The sequence below is a fragment of the Rhinatrema bivittatum genome, chromosome 6 (genome assembly GCF_901001135.1).
Source record: "Rhinatrema bivittatum chromosome 6, aRhiBiv1.1, whole genome shotgun sequence".
Taxonomy (NCBI): domain Eukaryota; kingdom Metazoa; phylum Chordata; class Amphibia; order Gymnophiona; family Rhinatrematidae; genus Rhinatrema; species Rhinatrema bivittatum.
The window spans coordinates 343,425,845-343,449,174 of NC_042620.1; the positions used below are offsets into that span (position 1 = coordinate 343,425,845).

At 45.4% G+C, this 23,330-nt stretch overlaps 1 protein-coding gene across 2 annotated transcripts in view; it reads right to left on the reverse strand.

The window, feature by feature from the left end:
- Positions 1–23,330, reverse strand: part of LOC115094573 — a 106,347-nt gene that overhangs the window by 7,026 nt on the left and 75,991 nt on the right. The window lies entirely within an intron of this gene.

A 23,330-nucleotide genomic window follows, 5' to 3' on the forward strand; every position in this document is an offset into this window, starting at 1 on the left:
ACCTAGCTAACATGTACATAGACATTATAAAACAACTACTGAACTGAATGGAACTTGTGATCAACATTGAAAAAACAGAATTTCTGCACCTGGAACGGAAAAATATCGAGATCATTCAAACACCATTAATACTCAAAAACAGCCAAAAAATTGAACTAGCCGAAAAAGTACAGAACCTTGGAATAATAATGAACCCAGAAATGAATCTAAAACAACACATATCGCTAAAAGTAAAAGAAGGCTATGCAAAACTCATGATCCTCAGAAAACTAAAACCACTACTAACACCAACTAATTTCAGAACAGTACTTCAGGCTCTAGTTTTCTCCAGCACAGACTACTGTAATGCACTTTTACTAGGACTCCCAAGTACAACGCTAAGACCCCTACAAATACTTCAAAACACAGCAGCTAGAATACTAAGCAGAAAAAGAAGGAGAGACCATAAAACTGAAACCCTGGCGGAATTACATTGGTTACCCATTGAACAAAGAATAAAATACAAAGCCTTATGTACCATACATAAACTAGTACATGATGAAAAAGCTGACTGGTTAAACACAGCACTAAGAGTACTCGTCCCACACAGAAACCTTCGTTCAGTGAATAAAGCACTCTTAACCATTCCTTCAGTAAAGACAGCGAGACTAACTCAAGTGAGAGAGAGGGCTCTATCCTTAGCAGGCCCCACCCTCTGGAACGCAATGCCGGAGGAGATCAGATTACAAAATGATCTCAAAACCTTTAAGAAAAGTTTAAAAGCATGGCTTTTTAAACAAGCATACTATAAAGAGACCGGAGAATAGAAAAAAATACAGGAATAGGCAGGAGAGCACCAACACACTGTACTACACTCAGAATGTGCAACGCTATATCACCACAAACATAATTGTAAAATACAGAGAATAAGAATTTTACCAGTGATTAGTACCTTAAAGGCACACCTGGGCATGACCTACTTCACTTTTCAATTGATGGCTTGTTCTTTTGATATATTGTAACCGAACCGTTTGTGGCACCTGTTATAATGTACTATAGTACGCACCCAATCACCTTAATATATGTGCCAACATGTAAACCGTTGCGATGGTATTTAACTTAGCAACGGTATAGAAAAGATTTAAAATAAATAAATAAATGTGCAAGCCAGGGTCCCCTGGTGCACATTAACTTTACTACTGGATGGCTTGTAAGTATTAAAATTAAAAAAAATCTAGGCTAGTCAGTGGGGTTTTAAGGGTCAGGGCTAACAGGGGAAAAGGGAGACTATTAAACTAGGGGAGGTGAGAAGTCCTATCTTTTAACTGGGTAAACTGGGAATGAAATGGGGAAACTCCCTATGGCATCGGCACTTATCCCTTATAAAATTCCCCCACTCACATGGTAGAAGCGGCATTTGTGTACACTTCCATATAAAACTGGGCATGCATTTTTTCTACCATGCGCATATATACGGGCATATATTATAAAATGGCTGCATTCTTTGGCGCAAGCCGGCATTGACAAGTTCATGAACGCCCACGTGCCAGTATCAAAGTTACCGTCCCTCGCTGTGTCCTGCTGGTAACTATAGCAACCAGTTCTTGTTTGTGTGACCTTCATGCCTTGTCAATGTCAGGATCCACAAAACAGTACGGTAAGCGGTCTAGAAAAGCCACGGATGTAAAAAAACAAAGCAAGACCGGAGCCTCGGAAAGAAGATTTATTAATTGATTATACACAGCCCAACTCTGGCCGAAGTTTCGCCTTTTATGGCTGCATCAGGGGCTCTAGAAATACAATTTTTTTTAATATTAATAATAAGCATTAATAATGTTAAAAGCAAGTTAAAAACAAAACCCAATAGGAAATAATAATAATAAGTAATGAAAGATTAAAAAAGAAATAATTTAAACAGTGATAGAATAAATTGAATAAAATACAGTTAAAAGTAATGAGCAAAGAGGACAACATGTCAATGTCAGTGCATCTTTTTAACTGGCCAATAGTGGCTATTTTTTCATATTTTGCTTTTCAAGCATTTAAAACAGATTATATTCAGATACCGTATTTCTCTGTCCCCAGAGGGGTCACAATATAAGTTTGTATTTGAGGCAATGACGGGAGTAGTGACTTGCACACAGTCACAAGGAGCATTAGTAGGATTTGAATCATGGCTGCTCGGGTTTACAGCATTTTGCTCTAACCACTAGGCTACATCTCCACGCTAGAACAACCAATGCTGATGTGCTCCCACTGTAAAATCCAAGCATGTGCGAGAAGCAGTTTGAATTTCCTCTCTAGTTTTTCACAGAGGACATGCTAGGGGATGCTCTCTGAGAGTTTTCAAAAAGGCTTAGCTTTTGGATTTGGTAAAGGACTGCTTCTAATCTTTTCTGTGCTACAGTGGTCTCACTCACTGTCAGGCCGATACAGTAAAGTCCGCGGGAGAGCGGGCGAATGCCCGCTATCCCAGCGCGCGCACAGGCCACTCTCCTGTGCGCGCGATTCAGTATTCAAATTAGGCCTGGCGGTAAAAAGAGGCGCTAGGGACACTAGCGCGTCCCTAGCGCTTTTTGGATAGGAGCGACGGCTGTCAGCGGGTTTGACAGCTGACGATCAATTTTGCCGGCGTCGGTTCTCGAGCCTGCTGACAGCCACGGGTTTGGAAACCGGACGCCGGCAAAATTGAGCGTCCGGTTTTCAACCCGTGAGCCGCGGGACGACTTCAAATTTATTTTTTTTTACATTTTGTAACTTTTGGGACCTCCGACTTAATATCGCTATGATATTAAGTTGGAGGGTGCACAGAAAAGCAGTTTTTACTGGGAGGATCATTTGGTCCTTTTCTGCTGTCATTTCTATGTTTCTAAGTTTCTATTATTTTATAGACCTCTATCATATCACCCCCTCAGTCGTCTCTTCTCCAAACTGAACAGCCTAACCTCTTTAGCCTTTCCTTAAAGAGGAGCCATTCCATCCCCTTTATCGTTTTTAGTCGCCCTTCTCTGTACCTTTTCCAATGCAACTACACCTTTTTCGAGATGTGACAACCAGTACTGATGCAGCTTCATTATGGAGCAATACAGAGGCATTATGACATTCTCCGTTTTATTCACCATTCCTTTCCTAATAATTCCTAACATTCGCTTTCCTTTTTTGACCACCGCCTCGCATTGAGCCAAGGATTTCAAACTATTGTCCATTATGATGCTCAAATCCTTTTCCAGGGTGGTTACTCTTAATATGGAACCAAACATTGTGTAGCTACCGCAGGGTGAGTTAGTTTTCCCCCATGTGCAGTACTTTGCAGTTCTCCACATTAAATTTCATCTGCCATTTGAATGCCCAATCTTCCAGTCTTACAAGGTCCTCTTGCAATGTTTTACAATCCATTGGTGATTTAACAACTCAGAATAATTTTGTGTCTTCTGCAAATTTGATCGCCCACTTAATGTTCCCCTTTCCAGATCATTTATAAATATATTTTTAAAAAATAGGAGTGGTAGGCTATACAAATTTTGTGACAGGTTTTTTTTTGTTTGTTTCAGGGGAGGGCTTTTTCGGGTCCATCCCCACATCAGAGGGTTTTTTTTTTCATTTCCTGTTATTGTTTAAAAATTAAAAAACAAATAACCTGCCCCAACCTTTCCCATTTATTACAATATTGAACCTCCCCCACCAACTGAACCCCCGCCTACCCTATACCAACTTCCCGACCCCCCCCCCCCCCCCCCAGGACTCACCAAAATTGCCTCCTGCTCCTGCCTTTATTTAAAATGGCACCGGTCTCCCTTTGCCTCTATCTTGTGACAGGGGCTACCAGTTCCATTGGGCAGCCCTTGTCACATGATAGGGATATAAAAGACTGGCTGACACTATTTTGAAAAATGGTGCAGTCCATTCATTGCCCATATTCGGCCGAATTTTATATCGGCCATGCGCGTAAAATTCGTCATTTACGTGTGTGGCTGGGCCCTGCGCGCACTGCGTACATTTTCAAAAGGGTATAAGTGGTGATTCTCTCACAAGTGCCGGGCCCTGAGAAAGTGGCGAGCCAGGGGGATTCATGTTCTGGATGGAGACGGGCAGGACGAGATGGAGGCCGGCCGGGACAGCGGCATTAGCCGTTGTCACGGGGAAGTGCGCGCCGGCAGCCGCCCGGCGCACATAAATTACTTCTGCTCCTGAGGAGCAGTAAGTAATAAAATAAAAAAATAGAGGCAAGGTAGGTTAGGTTTAGGGAATGGGGAGGAGAGGGGAAGGGGAAGGAAGGTTAGGCAGGGGGTTAAGGAAGTTCCCTACCAGTCCGCTCTTTAATTGGAGTGGACTGGGAGGGAACTGGGGACTGCCCGATTGCATCACCGTGCGGACTTTGCAAAAATTCACCCCCCTCCTTGTGCGCGCCGCCTGCACACTCGCGTGCAGATTATAAAATCTGGCGAGCATGTGCGCGCGGTCAACGTACTTTGTAATATGCTCGCGCCTGCGCGCACATGTTATATAATTGGCGCATCCATGTGCGCGCACTGGGAACCGCGCACACATGGTCACACGCATATGTTTTAAAATCTACCCCATTATGTATTTCTAGCATGAACAATAAATATAGAGGGAATGTAAAATAAAATAAAAGTCATCTAGGAGTTAATGAAAAACAATCCACATTGTAAAGGCAAATATAAAGAAGAATATAAAACAAACAAAAAAAAGTGGACAAAAACAGATGATTAAAAGAAAACTGTCCATTTAATATCATTAATCAACCCAAAGGATGTAGGGTCTGTAAAGTGTAAATCCAGGGTTGTTCCCTTGAAGAAAGTAGTGGGAAAAATAACCAAACATGTAGATGTTTTACACAAATCAATAAAAAAATAAAACCGAAGGTCAGTCGCAGAATGACCTACTAAAGATGCCTTAATGCAAACTTGCCCAATGCAGCAGCAATGTTCAAAATTCTGCATCTTTAAAATCCGTAAGGATTTCCCAACATAGAGCAATGGGCAGGGATATGAGATCGCATAAACCACACTGATGGATGAAAAAACTAAAAAGAAAAACATAGTGGATAACTACATGATGTGACAGGATGTATAAAACATAAAATCAACATAGATAAATCACATGCCATGCAATAAGCATAGGAGGGAATGTCCTGAGATAGCAATAGGCTGTATCATAGGGACACTATAATCCAATGAAACAAGAACATCTCAAAGGTTCTGTCGCCAGTGAAATGGAAAACGGAGAGGTTCCTGAAAAATACCAAGTGGTGACAAGCATGACTAATGACATCTAATGATGTCACAGACGATTTTATTGAAAGATAAAAAAGGTAGGTTATCACAAAAAAAAATAGAGAGGGCCAAAGGCTGAAACAAAAGATCCCTATTAAAATAGTTTGAAAGAAGTCTCAATTACCAGGGTCACTGATAATACTATTTCAGCTATTGGTCGGCCCCGAACACATGATTTTTTTTTGGAGCCTTTTTACACTTTTAAATACTTGGTCATGTCTGGCTGGCTCTTCATGGGTTGTGAGCCAATTCAACTGCAAAATGATTTATAGTTTCTGAATATTGCTCATGGATAATTGGTAGTTTCTTTTTCATTATATCTATTTGAACTTTTATTAAAGTTTGAACTAGCTGCTGGCTGCCTACATTTATATGCCCATTTTAATGGTTTTTCTGTTCTTACAGATGATAGTTCCTCCCAATGAAGTTTGTGTGAAATATGATCTGTGTCGGGAGTCCTACAATATTTGTCATATTTTTGTATCCTGGTCCTTTTATTAAATTTGGATTTATGGATCTTTAATTGGACAGTTTCTGTGTCTTTTTTCACACCTCACTTTTTGCTATTTTGCTGTCTGGTGTCAGTGCTTTGTCCATTTTATTTTTGCACTGGGTTAAAATATAGGACAACAACCAGGGGCAAACCTGCTTCTTTTTACTGTTGCAGAATACAAATCAAAAGAACAGTTTTAATATCCACTAAATTTAACTTCTGTCTCAATGTTTCCATGCAGAATTGACTTTAGGGGATAGTGTTTCTTTTCTCATTAAATATCATGACTGCTTTGATAGACCTAATGGTTATATTCTCATGGACATGTTCTTCATTTCTCTTACCCTAATTTAAGTAATTTCTATGTTTACTCTATCTCAATCAACTCATTTAATCACACCTCTGGCACTCATCCTTGCAGTTCACACACTTTCTACATGCATTATGTTATATTATATTACCACCTTCCTTGGACCACAGTCCAACCCAAAGAAATTTACAAAACAAAGAAAAAAATACAATGTATAAAAACACAGCATAAAAATCAGTAACAAAATATGATACACATTAACATCTGACACTCAATTCAACTTTTCTCAATCTCAGGTATGACAGAGCTGCTTCCCCAACTATTCAACAATAGCACATTATAAAAACTGTTATGAGTCCCAGCCATGGTAGGCCCATGCCCGGGCCTACTCACCCCAGGAATCCAGCTCCCAGCTCCAGTTCAACTTTGCTCGCGGCGGTGGGCAGCCGCTGCCGTCCCCAAGCAACTGCAGCCACCTCTGCCGCTCCTGACTCCTGCGTAGTTCCTCCCTGCGTCCGGCAGGTCTTCCCGCACAGGCCGTGGAGTGACACCGCCATCCTGCTTTCTCTGGGCCCTGGCTTAGGCATGAGAGAGTACCGGAGAGAGTACCAGAGAGAGTACCAGTTTCCTGATAGCACCAGAAAGAAGTAGAGAGGCCCCTGAGGAGCGGGTACCCTGTTAGCGACCCCGAAGGGTAGTAAGAGTTCCAGATAGAGCTGGAGTGGCAGAGTAGCTTAGGAACGGAGAGCGAATCCCATTTGTAAGAATCCTGTTGCTAACTCAACGAGCTAGCAAATACTGCAGGCAGATATACCCTGGAGTCGTGACGTCAGAACAGGGGGATGCCCCCGAGGTTCGCGCCAACGTGAAGTTAAAGATGAGGGCAGCATGCGCGCACGTGCTCTAGAGGTACCTTGAAGGAGAATGGCGGGAGGCAGCACCAAAGCCGGTCCGGGGTCGCCGGAGAGAACGGCAAGCAGACGCTGTGGCGGCCATCAGTCCAAGGTGAGCGGGAGGAGCCGCAAGTAGAAAGAGGTAGGTGGGGTGAAGCCGTCTAAGACCGACTGATGGAACAATAAGTCCTATACCTGGGAAGGGTATTGCCTGGTAGCAGTTCAATTGGACTATCGAACTTACACAGGGGTGGAAGGATATCTGCTTTCTGCTTAGAAAAGATGTCCTCGAAGTTCACAGAGGGAGACGGAAGACCAGAAATGGCTACTGCAAGGGGGAGGGCAGGTGAAGACTCCACCTTCTTCATGCATTGCTGGCGACAATCGGAACTCCATTCGGTGACCTGCAGAGCTCCCCAGTCAAACTGGGGGGAGTGAAGTTGGAGCCATGGCATCCCCAAGACTATAGGATGAATGGATTTCTCCAACAGAAAAAGTTCAATCTCCTCTTCATGGAGTGCGCCTGTGAGTAGCCGAACAGGTGCTGTTTTCTGGGAGATTCGCCCAGGTAGCGGTTCGCCATGGATAGAGGCAATCCGCAGAGGGACTTCAATGGCATGAGTAGGTATGCCTAGGAGGTGTACCAAGTCTTTCAAGATAAAAGTCCTACCTGCTCCAGAGTCAACTAGAGCCATGGTTGGAAAGGAATGGGAGTCCCAAGTTAGTGATAAAGATAAAAGGTAAAGATAATTGAGGGGCTGGAGTAGTAGTGCCCAAGTTCAGGACCCCAAACAAACCTAGGCCTGGGAGTTTCCCGGATGGATAGGACAAGTCTGAACGTGGTGGTCGGAAGCCCTGCAGTACAGACACAAGCCGGAGTCCGTCGAAGACGTTCCTCCGGACTAAGGCGCCCACGACCCAGCTTCATAGGTTCTTCCGACTTGATGGTAGATTGAAGCCCACTACTAGCAGACTTCGTGGAAGGAGGAGAGCGGGATTGCTCCACAGCAACACATCGGGGTGTCCTAACTTCACGGTGACGTTCCTGGATGCGATGATCAATCCAGCCTGTCAAGTTGAATAGATCCTCTAGAGAGGACGGAAGTTCTCGGGTTGCCAGTTCATCTTTCAATTGGGATGAAAGACCATCCAAGTAAATGGCTCGAAGACAATCCTCTTTCCACGCCAATTCAGTGGCTAGAGTCTGAAACTCAATGGTGTAGTCGTTGAGGGATCTCTGACCCTGTCGCAAGCATAAGAGATGGATGCTGGCCACAGCCTGCCTGCCAAGATCTTCGAAGGTCCGACGGAAGATGGTCATGAAGCGTGACAATTCTTGCAGAAGAGAATCCGAACACTCCCATAAGGGAGAGGCCCACGTCAAAGCCTTGCCTTCCAAATGTGAAAAAATAAAAGTTATCTTTGTCAGTTCATCCTGGAAGATGGAAGGCTGCAGAGCAAACAGCATATAGCACTGGTTAATAAACCCTCTGCAGAGACAAGGTTCCCCATTAAAATGGGGTGGAGCGGGTAGATCCAGCAAAACCCTGGTGGGTGAGGCTGCGGGCAGTGAACTGACTAGTGCAGACGTCGGAGCTGCGGCACTTGCATGAGTATCCAGCCGAGTGTGGAGACGTCTGAAAAAAGAATCTAATGCCTCTAGGAACCGCTGCTGTTCTTGTATCTTCAAGGCCAGGCCAGGAATAGCCTGGAGGGAGGAAGGCTCCGCCGAATCCATGGCCTTGGCAATCTGTTGCACTGATGGTGGACCCTTGGCCTGAGGTGGGGTTGATGCTACCCGCAGGGCAAGCCCTATGGGTCCCCACCATCGGGAGGTGGAGCAGACTAGGAGACGGAAACCGACTGGAGGTTTGCCAATACCAACTCATGTTCCCCTCATGTTGAGCCCTTGGGTGCCGGGGCCGGCTGTTGGCTTAGGCAGGCCTCCATGTGACAACACCCAGTTGGTGTAGACAAAGGTACACCAGAAACCAGCAGAGGTATTGGAGGGTCAAGGATGGTCTGGAAGAGGCAGGGTTCCAGAGACCCAGACGCCAACAGGAACAGAGGGAAGCAGGGGGCGTCCAGAGACCAAGTCCGTAGGATACTGAAGGAGAGTCCAAGGCAAGCTGGAGTCAGGGCAGGTGGCAGGAAGGCAAGGTACCAGAAACAGAGCTGAGGTCAGAGCCAGGAGATCAGATCAAGCATAGTCCAGACGAAGCAAGGGTCAATACCAGGGAATCAGTCCAAGCGCAGTGCAGGTGAAGCAAGGGTCAATACCAGAGAATCAGTCCAAGCGATGTCCAGGCAAAACAGGGGTCAATACCAGAGAATCAGTCCAAGTGTAGTCCAGGCGAAGCAGGGGTCAATACCAGAGGATCAGTCCAAGTGTAGTCCAGGCGAAGCAAGGGTCAATACCAGAGAATCAGTCCAAGGGTACAAGGAGCAGGTGAAGGAACAAGCAGGAATAGGAACCAGCAACAATGACAGGAACAGGAGACAGGAATGATGGCAGGAACAGGAACCAGGAACAAGCAATGAGCACACAAACAAATGTGGAGGCCTGTTGCCAAGGCAGGGAACAAGTGACTGGGCCCTGCCTTTTATTCAGAGGCCCACCGATGTCATCATCCGGGGCCATAGGCTACTTTCCTGCCGTGGTCCTTTTAAGAGTGCGCAAGTCGAGGGCTCATGTTCCCTGTGTCGCTGCCTGCAACCTCTACCCTTCTACTTGGAGGAACTTACTTACAGTCACCATCAGTGAGTACAGAAAGCATCTTTCTCCACAGTACTGCTTCGCCGGAATCAAGTACTCGCTCCTCGAGGGCCTGCTCTCTGCTCCGGGTGCCAGACCTCTCGTCTAGTGGAATCTCTGCTACTGCTAAGTGAGTACAAACACCACTGAGTCTCTCTGCTCTAAGGGATCAGGTACTCGCTCCTCGAGGGCCTGCTCTCCCTGTCTCGGAGCTCTCCTATTCTATTTGGGACTCTGAATGCTAATCTTATTGTGTGCTCATAACTCTTAGTCTCTTTCCACTACAGCACTGCTCTACAGAGGATCCACTGTTCCAGCGTTCTGTGAGAGACGCGTCCAGCCGGGCTCTACAACCACTACTCACTACTGCCACCTCTGGTGGTTCCATAAAACTGTTTAATAAAAGATTCAAATCTGTGTTTGTCTGTCTGGAGTTTAGCCTGACACTGTGGTCCCTCACGGGACTGCCCCCTGTGGGCGTGATCAGCTGCCACAGTATCCAAGGATCTACCCAAACACCATTAAGCATAACAGATTGCTAACTCCATGGATCCGGCTCAGCTCAATGCCTTGCAGGCCGTTCCAGGCCTGGCCCGGCACGTTGCTGAACAACAAGATGCATTGGAAAAATTGACTACTGCATTTCATCAGCTGCACGCACAGAAGAATCAAGGTTCTATATCCAGTAATGAAGGTCAGTTACCTGAAGTAACTATAAAGACTATTGTGCCTCTTGCTGCTCCAGTATGTTTTTCTGGAGAGATTCAGAGAACTAGAGGCTTCTTAAACCAGTATTGTATGCATTTTGCATTGCAACCTACTCATTTCCCCACAGCCTATGCCAAGACTACTTATATTCTATGCTACCTGGATAGAAGGACTTTGACTTGGGCTTCTGCGCTGTGGGAACTTAAAAACCCTATACTTCAGGATATTGACGGATTTATGGACTTGTTTAAATCCGTTTTTGATGATCCTGCTCGGTATACTGTTGCTGGTTCTACATTGGTGGACCTGAAGCAAGGCAACTGACTCCTGGCTGATTTCGCTATAGAGTTCAAGACTCTTGCGACTGAATTACATTGGGACCCTAGATGCCTGAAAACTCTCTTCTTCAAAGGTTTGGATTCCCGCTTGAAGGACAAGCTGGCTGCTCGCGAAACACCTGACTCGGATGAGCTAGAGGCCTTAGCTACTAGAATTCATTACTGGGTTTGTGATAAGGTGCAAGAGCTCAAGCCTTGTAAAGGACCTGTTCAGAAAGAGGTTTGTGCTAAGCCTGCACTCAGGATGGTTCCATTGCCGGTGGGGAAGAACCAATGCAACTTGGTCGCAGTCACCTGACATCCAAAGAGAGAAGACTTTGGAAGAAGAATGGATTGTGCATGTACTGTGGACAAACTGGTAATGCAGTCCAAACATGCCTGATATGTCTGGGAAACAGACGGGCCTAAGTCCTGTGGGAGGATTCTTCTTAAGCCTCACTACACCCTCTCCTCTGCTTTCTCTCCCTGTCTCTCTGATCTGCGGACCTTTGGAGTTTCAGACTCTTGCCCTGGTGGACTCAGGGGCAGGAGGTAATTTTATTCTTCAACGTCTAGTGGAACACTTGAGGATTCCCCTCACCAATATGAAGACTCCACTACTCTTATCATCTATACACGGGGAGCCTTTACTGGGTGCTGTTACCTGTTATACTGAACCGGTATCCTTCTGCACCGGAGCTCTCCACACCAAATTAATTTCCTTCTTTGTTTTGGAGAAGGCCATGCACCCTATCGTTCTGGGGTTACCCTGGTTGCAGCTGCATATGCCACAATTCAATTGGGCCATGTTGGAATTCTCCCGTTGTGGCCCAGAATGCCATGGCAAATGCCTAAAGGAGGTTACTCCTATTCTCTGTATGCCTACAACTCCAGTGATGCCAGGACTGCCACCTCAGTATGCATCATTTCATGATGTTTTCTCCAAAGAAGCTGCTGACATCCTTCCACCACATAGAACTTATGACTGCGCCATAAGACTGAAACCTAATGCTGAACCTCCTAAAGGATGTGTCTACCCTTTGTCGGTGGTGGAGAACAAAGCCATGTAGGAGTACATTGAGGAAAATTTGCAAAAGGATTTCATTAGACCATCTAAGTCTCCTGCAGGCACAGGCTTCTTCTTCGTGGGGAAGAAGGACTGTACACTGCGTCCTTGTATCGATTATCGAGGTCAGAACAAGATCATGATTAAAGACCAATATCCCTTACCTCTGATCTCGGAGCTTTTTGATCGACTTCAAGGAGCCAAGAGTCTCAAAACGTGACCTGAAGGGAGCCTATAACATGGTCGCATTCGCGAAGGCGAAGAGTGGAAAACAGCTTTCAACACTCGAGATGGCCATTTCGAATATTTGGTGAAGCCTTTCGGCCTGTGCAATGCCCCCGCCGTGTTTCAGAACATGATGAACGACATTCTGCGGGACCTTCTGTACAAATGTGTCATTGTCTACCTAGATGACATCTTGATCTTTTCACAAGATAAGTCTACTCATCTAGCAGATGTCAAACAAGTACTAATGAGACTTCAAGAACACCATCTCTATGCCAAATTGTCGAAATGCAAGTTTCACTAAGAATCTGTGCCTTTTCTTGGCTACATTGTATCAAAACAAGGCTTCCAGATGGATCCCCAAAAATAAGAGACTATCAAGAATTGGTCTCAACCTAACAATCTGAAGGCCCTGAGATGATTTTTGGGGTTTACAAACTACTGTAGAAGCTTCATAAAGAACTATTCTTCCTTGACAGTGCTCTTAACTGCTATGACACGGAAAGGGGCTAATGCTTCAAAGTGGTCTGCAGAGGCCATTTTCCCATTTGAGAAATTAAAGACTGCCTTTTCCACTGAGCCATGTCTGTGTCACCCAGACCCCAACAGACCCTTCATCGTGGAGGTTGATGCTCTACTTGCGGCTCCTCCCACTCACCTTGGACTGATGGCCACCATGGCGTCTGCTTGCCATTCTCTCCAGCGTCCCCGGACCAGCTTTGGTGCTGCCTCCCGCCATTCTCCTTCAAGGTACCTCTAGGGCGTGCGCGCGCATGCCGCCCTCATCTTTAACTTCACGTTGGCGCGAACCTCAGGGGCGTTCCCCTGATCTGACGTCACGTCTCCAGGGTATATCTGCCTACAGTATTTGCTAGCTCATTGAGTTAGCAACAGGATTCTTACGGATGGGATTCGCTCTCCGTTCCTAAGCTACTCTGCCACTCCAGCTCTATCTGGAACTCTTACTATCCTTCAGGGTCGCTAACGGGGTACCCGCTCCTCGGGGGCCTTTCTGCTTCTTTCAGGTGCTATCAGGAAACTGGAACTCACTCCTCGAGGGTCCATGTTCCCTGTTTCGCTGCCTGCAACCTCTACCCTTCTACTTGGAAGAACTAACTTACAGTCACCATCAGTGAGTACAGAAAACATCTCTCTCCACAGTACTGCTTCACCGGAATCAGGTACTCATTCCTTGAGGGCCTGCTCTCTGCTCCGGTGCCAGACCTCTCATCTAGTGGAATCTCTGCTACTGCTAGTGAGTACAAACACCACTGAGTCTCTCTGCTCTAAGGGATCAGGTACTCGCTCCTCGAGGGCCTGCTCTCCCTGTTTCGGAGCTCTCCTATTCTATTTGGGATTCTGAATGCTAATCTTATTGTGTGCTCATAAGTCTCAGTCTCATTCCACTATAGCACTGCTCTACAGAGTATCCGCTGACATGCCCAGCCGGGCTCTACAACCACTACTCACTACTACCACCTCTGGTGGTTCTATAAAACTGTTTAATAAAAGATTCAAATCTGTGTTTGTCTGTCTGGAGTTTAGCCTGACACTGTGGTCCCTCACGGGACTGCCCCCCGTGGGCGTGGTCAGCTGCCACAGTGTCCAAGGATCCACCCAAACACCATTAACCTTAACACTTATCTGTTGTCTCAGCCTGAAACCCAAGCTATGACCGAATACATCCAGGAAAACCTAGCTAAGGGTTTTATCCGACCATCCAACTCATCTGCAGGAGCATGTTTTTTCTTCATCAAGAAGAAAGACGTGCCTGGACCTTAGGGCTGCTCCATTATTTTTACTGGTGGCCCACCATGGTCTCTGACACCTGTACCTATGTGGACTCATGCTTCATCTGTGCCCAGCAGAAGCCTCCTGTAGGCCGACCTTGGTGCCTACTCCAGCCGTTGCCTGCACCTGAAGAGCCATGGACTCATCTTTCCACTGATTTTGTTGTAGACTTACCACCATCTGAGGGAAACACGATAATCTGGGTCATCATAGACTGTTTCTCCAAGATGGCCCATTTTGTGCCTTGCCCTTGGCCCCAGAGCTTGCACGTCTCTTTTTCCAACACGTCTTTCATCTCCATGGCTTGCCCACAGATATCACCTCAGACAGAGGACCTCAATTCGTTGCTTGCTACTGGCACTCCCTCTGCAGGAAATTTGGTATAAATATTAGCCTGACAACCGCATACCATCCGCAAGCCAACAGTCAGGCCGAGCGCACCAATTCCTCTCTGAAGAACTTCCTGTGATCTTACTCCAATGATCAACAAGATAATTGGGCAGAGCTCTTACCATGGGCAGAATTCTCACACAACTCCCATGTTGCAGCAGCTACCGGAGCTTCACCATTCTCCATAGTCTACAGCAGACAACCGTGGCTCCCATTACCAGTCCCATTGTCAGTGCCTTCCCCGGCAGCTCAGGCCACTGCCAATGCTCTGCAAGCCCTCTGGACCCAGATGAATAAATGTCTTCATCAAGCGGCTACACAAACCAAAAAAGACGCCAACTTACATCGTCGCCCAGCTCCAGAATTTCAGCCAGGCCAAAAAGTCTGGTTGAGCACCCATTACATCCGGCTAAAACTACCTTTTCAAAGGTTTGCTCCTAGGTGCATTGGTCCTTTCCCTGTGACCAGGCATATTGGACCAGTCACCTACCAACTTCGGTTGCCACCCACTTTGGGTATACCAACTCTTTCCACGTATCTCTGCTCAAACCAGTGATACTCTCTTGGCCATCACGTAAAACTCCTGCACCATCACAAGTTTACACCGAGTCCGATACCACTTATCGGGTTCAAGAGATACTTGATGTCCGGAGAAGAGGTCACTGTTGGGCCTGGGAGTACCTTCTCTTGTGGGATGGCTACTGTCCAGAGGAAAACTCCTGGGAACCGGCCAGTAACATCCTGGACAAGGGACTCCTCCTCCAGTTCCACCGTGCCCATCCGGGCAAGCCCAGACCTCCAGGAGGGGGGCGTAAAGGGGGGGTACTGTTATGCGTCCTGTCCATGGTAGGCCCACGCCCAGGCCTACTCACCCCAGGAATCCAGCTGCCAGCTCCGGTTCACCTTCGCTCACGGTGGTGGGCATCCGCCTCCGTCCCCGAGTGCCTGCAGACACCTCTGCTGCTTCTGACTCCTGCGCGGCTCCACCCTGCGCCCGGCAGTTCTCCCCGCATGGGCCACGGAGTGACACCCTATCCTGCATCCTCCACATCCTGGCTTAGGCACGCGCGACTCGTGCACTCTTAAAGGGGTCGCGGCAGGAAAGTAGCCCACGGCCCCGGATGATGACATCACTGGGCCTCTGTATAAAAGGCAGAGTCCAGCCATTTGTTCCCTGCCTTGGCAATAGGTCTCCACATTTGTTTGTGTGCTCGTTGCTCATTCCTGGTTCCTGGTTCCTGTTCCTGTTTCCTGTTCCTGTCGTTGCTGGTTCCTGTTCCTGCTTGTTCCTTCGCCTGCTCCTTGTACCCTTGCACTGATTCTCTGGTATTGACCCCTGCTTCGCCTGGACTACGCTTGGACTGATTCTCTGGTATTGATCCTTTCTTCATCTGAATTACACTTGATCTGATCTCCTGGCTCTGACCTCAGCTCTGCATCTGGTACCTCACCTTCCTACCACCTGCACTGACTCCAGCTTGCCTTGGACTCTCCTTCGGTATCCTACAAACCAGGTCTCTCAGGCTTCGGCCTATCTTTACCTGGACACCCCCTGCTTCCCTCTGTTCCTGTTGGCATCTGGATCTCTGGAACCCTGCCTCAACCGGACCATCCTCGGTCCTCCAATACCTCTGTTGATTCCAGGCGTACCCTTGTCTACACCAACTGGGAGTCGTCACACGGAGGCCAGCCTAAGTCCTGCCGGCCCCTGCATCCAAGGGCTCAACCTGAGGGGAATGTGGGTTGGTATTGGTGAAGATCCAGTTGGCCTCCATCTCCTAGCCTGCTCTGCCTCCCAACAGTGGGGACCCATAGGGCTTGCCCTGCGGGTAGCGTCAACCCCACTTCAGGCCAAGGGTCCACCATCAGCGCAACAAAAACAATGTTCTTAGGGCCTGATTTTGAAAAGCATTTAACGCTTAAAAGTGGATTTTACATGTGTAAATGCACTTTACTCATATAAGTGGACTTTTGAAAATTGCTATAATATATGCCACTGAATTGTTCATAGGATTTACCTGTGTAAGTGCACTTTACATGGGTAAATGGGTTTTCTAAAATTGCTAGAATAGTAGTTACATTTACATGTGTAAATCCATTTAAATACCCATAAACTCACCCTACATTCCCAGCATACCTAGCAAAAGAAGAAGAAATAATCTGGCAATATGAATACTAAAAGTATACACAGAGCTTTCCAGATGAAAGTCCCAAAGGATGGCCAAGTCAGAGTACTCTCCCTCCTTTGACTTGGCCATCCTTTTTGGCTGCTGGTAAAATTATTTGTGTTATGACCAAACATAGATACTTTTATCTGCATGGAGGTGGGGAGTTTTTTTTACCTACTGTGATGGATTGGTAGTATTCATGAATGTCCCTGTGCAAATAAGGATCTACCTGCCTGCCAAAGCAAAGAAAAGCTAAGATAATGCGAAAGGGGACTACAAGTCCCAGAATTCCCAGTACCCAGCATCTCTGGAAGCATGAGCCAGTGGGCTGGGCTACAGTGATTCAGTGGGTCTCCCGTAATTGGTGACCAAGGGCTATAAATGAGGGAGTTCCCTGAAATGAAGGGGGTTCCAGTTGCAGGGGACAGCCATAGAGTTTCAGTGCCAGCAGCAGTCCTGCTGTAGAACACATGGAAGGAGAGGAGGAAGGAGAAGCAGAACCAGATGGGTAAATGTAACATCGGGACATGCTAGAGAGATAAAGTTCCTGGATGGAATAGATGACAGTTTTATGGAGCAATTGGTTCAGGAACCCTCAAGAGAGGGAGCAATTTTAGATGTAATTGTCAGTGCAGACCAAGATCTGGTAAGAGAGAAAACAGTGGTGGGGGCCGCTTGGCAATAGTGATCATAACATGATCAAATTTAAATTAATGACTGGAAGGAAGACAGTGGGAAACTTTAACAAAATGAGGAAAATAGTTATAAAAAACAAAACAAAACTGAAAGGTGCAGCTACAAATGTAAAGAATCTGCAGCAGGCATGGGCATTGTTTAAAAATATCATCTTAGAGATGCAATCCAGATATATTCCATGCATCAAGAAACGTGGAAGGAAGGTCAAACAATTGCTAACATGGTTAAAAAGTGAGGTAAAAGAGGCTATTTTAGCCAAAAGATCTTCATTCAAAAATTGGAAGAAGGATCCATCAGAGTAAAATAGAGAAAGCATAAGCATTGGCAAGTTAAATATAAGATATTGATAAGACAGGCTAAAAGAGAATTTGAAAAGAAGTTGGCTGTAGAGGCAAAAATTCATAATAAAACTTTAAAAAATATATCCGGAGCACAAAGCCTGTGAGGGAGTTGGTTGGGCCGTTAGATGATCGAGAGGTTAAAGTGGCTCTTAGGGAAGATAAGACCAACACGGAAAGACTAAACAAATTCTTTTCTTAGGTGTTTACTGAAAAGGATGTTGGGGAGATACATGTTCTGGAGACAGTTTTAATGATTCAAATGAACTGAACCAAATAATGGTAAACCTGGAAGATGTAGTAGGCCAGATTGACAAACTGAAGAGTGGTATATCACCTGGACCAGATGGTATGCACCCCAGGGTTGTTAAAGAACTCAAAAATGAAATTTCAGATCTATCATTAAAATTGTCCATTGTACCTGAAGACTGGAGGATGGTCAATGTAACCCTGATATTTTAAAATGGCTCCAGGGAAGATCCGGGAAACTATTGACCGGTGAGCCTGACTTCAGTGCTTGAAAAATCATGGAAACTTTTATAAAGAACACAATTACAGAACATTTAGATAGACATGGTTTAATGGGACACAGCCTGCATGGATTTACCCAAGGGAAGTCTTGCATCACAAATCTCCTACATTTTTATAAAGGGGTGAATAAACATGGACAAATGTGAACTGGTAGATGTGGTATATTTGGATTTTCAGAAGGCGTTTGACAAATTCCCACATGAGAGGCTTCTATGAAAAGTAAAAAATCATGGGATTGGAAGTGATGTCCTTTTGTGGATTGCAAACTAGTTAAAAGACAGGAAACAGAGAGGATTAAGTAGTCTATTTTCACAGTAGAAAACAGTGGAGTGCTTCAGGGATCTGTACTAGGGCCTGTGCTTTTTAATATATTTATAAATGATCTGGAAAGAAGCATGATGAATGAGGTGCTTAAATTTGCGGATGAGACAAAATTATGCAGAGTAGTTAAATCTCAAGCGGATTGTGATAAATTACAGGAGTACCTTGTGAAACTGGAAGACTGAGTGTCCAAATGGCAGATGAAATTTAATGTGGACAAGTGCAAGGTGATGCATATAGGGAAAAATAGCCCTTGCTGTGGTCACATTAAGATTTGCCACCCAGGAAAGGGATCTACGCATCATACATTGAAATCATCGGCTCAGTGTGCTGTGGAAGTCAAAAAAGCAAACAGAATATTAGGAATTATTAGGAAGGGAATGGCAAATGAAATGGATGTCATAATGCCTCTGTATCACTTGAATACTGTGTCGCTGCATCTCAAAAAAGATATATTGCACTGGAGAAAGCACAGAGAAGGGCGACCAAAATATTAAAGGGAATGGAACGGCTCCCGTATGAGGCAAGGCCAAAAAGGTTAGGGCTGTTCAGCTTGGAGAAGAGACAGCTGAGGGGGAATATGATACCGGTCTACAAAATCATGAAAGGAGATGAACGGGTAAATGTGAGTCAGTTATTTACTTTTTCAGATAATACAAGAACTAGGGGGCACTCCATGAAGAAATTGGAGAAAATTCTTTTTCATGTAATGCATGATTAAGCTGAGCTCTGGAATTCATTGCCAGAGGATGTGGTTATGGCAATTAGTATAACTGGGTTTAAAAAAGGTTTGGATAAGTTCCTAGAGCAGAATCCATAAACTGCTATTAATTAGTAAGTATTAGTAGCATGGGATTTATTCATTTAGTGGTAGATTTTCAAAACCTACACACGCGCTACCCAGCGCGCACACATGGACGTGCAATTTTGTTAACGTGTGCACGCTGGCGTGTGCATGTTCTAAAATGCCAGGTCGGCACATGCAAGAAGGGTCTAGTTTTGCAATTACTCGTCACACAGCGACACATCGGGGCCTTCCCTAGTTCCCTCCCAGTCTGCTCCAATTAAGGGCCAATTTTCAAATGTCCCGCCCATGCACTTAAACCCCAGGATGAGTGTAAGTCCCGGGGCTTGAAAAAGAGGCAGTCCGGGGGGGCGGGGCGGGGCTAGAGGCACCCGGCACAATGGTCATTTGCCGCTGTGCCTGGGGATCGCATGCCGGCAACTTGCTCCTGCTCCGAGGCAGGAGCAAAAGGTGAAATAAAATTTGGGGTAGTTAGGATAGGGTTAGGGGGAGGGTAGGATAGGGGAAGGGGAAGGAAGGTTAGGCTAGGGGGTTGGGAAGTTCCCTCCTAGTCCGCTCATTAATTGGAGCAGACTGGGAGGGAACTGGGGAAGGCCCAGATGTGTCGCCGTTAGTAATTGCAAAAGTAGACACCCCCCCCCCTTTGTGCGTGGCGACCCGGCATTTTATAACATGCGCGCACCAGTGCCATCGCCCGCGTGTTATAAAATCACGCGTCCATGTGTGTGCGCGTGTAGGTTTTGGAAATCTATCCGTTTGTTATTTTACCTTTTGCTCCTGACTCGGAACAGGAGCAAGTTGCGCGTCCAGCACAGCGGCAAATGGCCATTGTCCCGGGCACCTCTAGCCCCACCCCCCCAGCCGCCCCTTTTTCAAGCCCCGGGACTTACACGCATCCCGTGGTTTACATGCGTGGCTGGGCCGTTTGAAAATCTACCCCTTAATGTTTCTGTACTTGCCAGGTACTTGTGACTTGGATTGGCCACTGTTGGAAACAGGATGCTGGGCTCATTGAACCCTTGGTCTGACCCAGTATGGCATATCCTATGCCCTTACGTTCCTGCAAACCGAACCCTCATCCAGAGATAAATTAGAGTTCCCTACTTTTCCCTCTCTCTATCAATTGATTTAGCAAAACGGGAATTGAAAAAGAAATAAGATATAGGTTGGGGACTTGAATGCTTCCCTATGTTATATATGTTGGATTTGGGAATGTTAAAAGCTGTAGTAATGTAAGAAAGATATTTGCCTTAAAGCTAAGCGTTCATTTAAACTTACCAAGGTCACTATTGAGTGCTGAGAGCCAAATGTAAACTTTAGGCTTTGGAAAAGTAATTCCTTGTTTATAAGCTGAGCTGAGAAACTACTTCAATGTTTGGCAGAGCAATTGAGTCCCTGTAAACTTTAAGCTTTGGAAAGGTGATTCCTTGCTTAGAAGCTGTGCTGGGCAGCAGCTTGAAGGGTTGACTGCAGTAATTAATTCCTGGTACATTTTAAAGCGGCTGGGGAAATTCCTTGCTCCACTTAAAGTGGTGAGGACTCACTAGTATTTGCACTTGTTCTGTAGCCAGTTTAAATTGCAGTGAACTGAAGGTCTCTGAGGCAGGAAACACTAGGAGGAATTTGACCCTGGAAACCAGGAACCTTCATAAGAATGTGCTTATTAATTGGTAGAAACTTCAGATCAGGCAAGCAAGGCTGTCACCAGTTAGTGAGCCCTAACAGGGCTGGATACGAAGGTAAAAAACTGAGAGCAGGGAGAAGAGCCCTCTAGGAAAAAGTCTATAAGCAGTGGTTTGAAGATGGAAAAGAAGTAATTATTAGGACCAAAGCAACATGGTGTTTTGTTGTGTATTTGTTATTGTTTTAAACCCCTGGAAACTTGCTTTCTGAAATGATAAAATCTTGTATTAAACCACAGCTTGGTGGTCACATTGGTTTTCTCTCCCCTACATGAGGGAGTCTATCTTAGGCTTATCAAAAGGGTTAGGCATTTGGAGTGGGAAAGCTTTGTAAGCCCCATGGTAATGGTACAGATGAGGGAATAGGTCAAGTCCTTGCTCCACTACACTCCTTCTACTGGTAGTACCCAACCATGTGAAGTTTAACTAAAGCCCCTGTATTTTAGAAGTAGGCAGAAACAGCGCCACCCACTGACCAAGGGGCAGAATCCATCGCTACAATACCATACCCGCATTGGAGGAGACTATTGTCCTGTGGATCTTTAAAAAAAAACCCCAAAAAAAGCTGTTTACCTGCAGAAAAAGTTTTGAAAATTGCCCTTATATTGCATTAAGATACTCAGTATTTAATTAAAAACAATGATAAATTGTGATATAAGTTACAATTTTGGTTGAAATATTAAATCAAATTGGTTTCTAGAAATTTTAACATAATCTCATATATGGTTTAAAAATATGTTTAAAAATGGTCAGATCAGATCTTTGATATGAATGTTAAGTGGACTGTTGGGCACCAATATGGTGCTGAACCAGGATGAAGATCAGATTTTTCCTTCGGTTATCATCAGATAACAAGATGTCTTTTAGGAATAGTCATAGTTACAATAATTACAAATAATTATAGAGGGATCTGCATCAAGGTAAAATTTGGTTACTACCTGCTAAGTTTCTTTCCTTGAATACTATCAGACCAGTCCAGATGCCTGAGTTTTGCTCCCCTACCAGCAGAAGGGGACAGAACAACTGGTTTGTTGACATCACCCTATATAGAGTATCATGGCAACTGCAGCTCCCCAGTATTTCTGTATCAAAGCAAGAAATAATCTATTATTTCCACTCTGATCAAGGTGTAAATGAGCTCTGACTGACTCTGATCCCCCAGTAAGTGTGGGGTTTGAATGGAGAACATTACACTCCAGACTCTACAAACACAGTGACACTTGGCAGAATGGAAATATCTCTAATAAACTGCTTGAAGGCTTGTATGATAGGACTCAAGGAAAGAAAATTAGCAGATAAGGACCACATTTTTTTCTTCCTTATCCAGACTAGTCAAGATGCTTGAGCTATTATCCATGCCACCACTAAACTAGGTGGGAACCTGTATGCCTGCTTTTAAGACACCCACCCCAAAGGAAGCAGTGTTCATGGACCAAATGTAAAAATGGAATGCTTGGAAAAAGAGTGCAAGGAAGCCCTAGTAGCCGCCTTGCAGAACTCCTCTAGTGGAACCCTATAATGTGCTGCCCAGGAAGCCGCTTGTGCCCTGATAGAATACATACTGAGCTCCTTAGATATCAGCAAACCTTTGGAAACATAGGTCATGCCTAACCCCTACTTGAGCTACTTAGCTATAGTGACTTTCAAAGCTGCCTCGCCTCTCGTCCATTGAAAAGAATAAATAGATGATTTGCCCTCCTGAAAGCATTTGTAACTTTAGGTACCTCAGTTGAATTTTATGTACCCTAAAGTTCCCCAACAAATCCATCTTCATGAAGGATGACAGATCACCCGACACCTGATCGGCTCACATGAAATGGAGTTACCACTTTGGAACTTTACAAATTGACACTCCTTCCACTGAAAACCTCAGAAACGGATCCCTACACGGACTATAGTCCAGAAATGCACCTCACTGAACAGATCACAGCTAGGAACACAGATTTTAAAGGTAAGATCTTTGAATGACACCTCTCTGATGGGATCACATGGTGCATGTGTGCGCGGCATGTGGAGTTGTTCATGTGGCTATGCAGGCTGCACTTCAGCCAGTGTATGACCCGGACCCAGGAGAGCAGAAGAAGAGGAAGCCCGTTCTGATGGGCTGCTTTTTTCTGCCAATATGAAAACATCAATGATATTTGTTATATTTTTTTGACAACAGTTAGTGTGGAGTAAATGGGGCCACGCTGGATAGAATACGCAAAAATAAGAAGTGTGAAACCAGAAATGTAAGCTGCTCCAAATAATCAACAGTAGATTCAGTTAAATCTTCAAAGAGCAATGCTTATTTTACGCATCAGTTTTTCAAGGAAATGCAGACCCCGACACGGCCGTGTTTCGCCGTGGGGGCTGCATCGCGAGGGACCCAAGGGAGATAATTCCCACACATGTGTTGAAATCAATTAAAGGCGTAAAGAGTGTTCGAATTTGAGATACATTTTGTAAGAGTATACAAGGTAGTAGGACGTCCGCAAAGCGTAGTTTCAGAGTAAGAAGGAAATTGTACACCTCCTATTCTGATTTTTTTTACACGCTGGATCTGCTTCCCAGGTTTTCCTCACA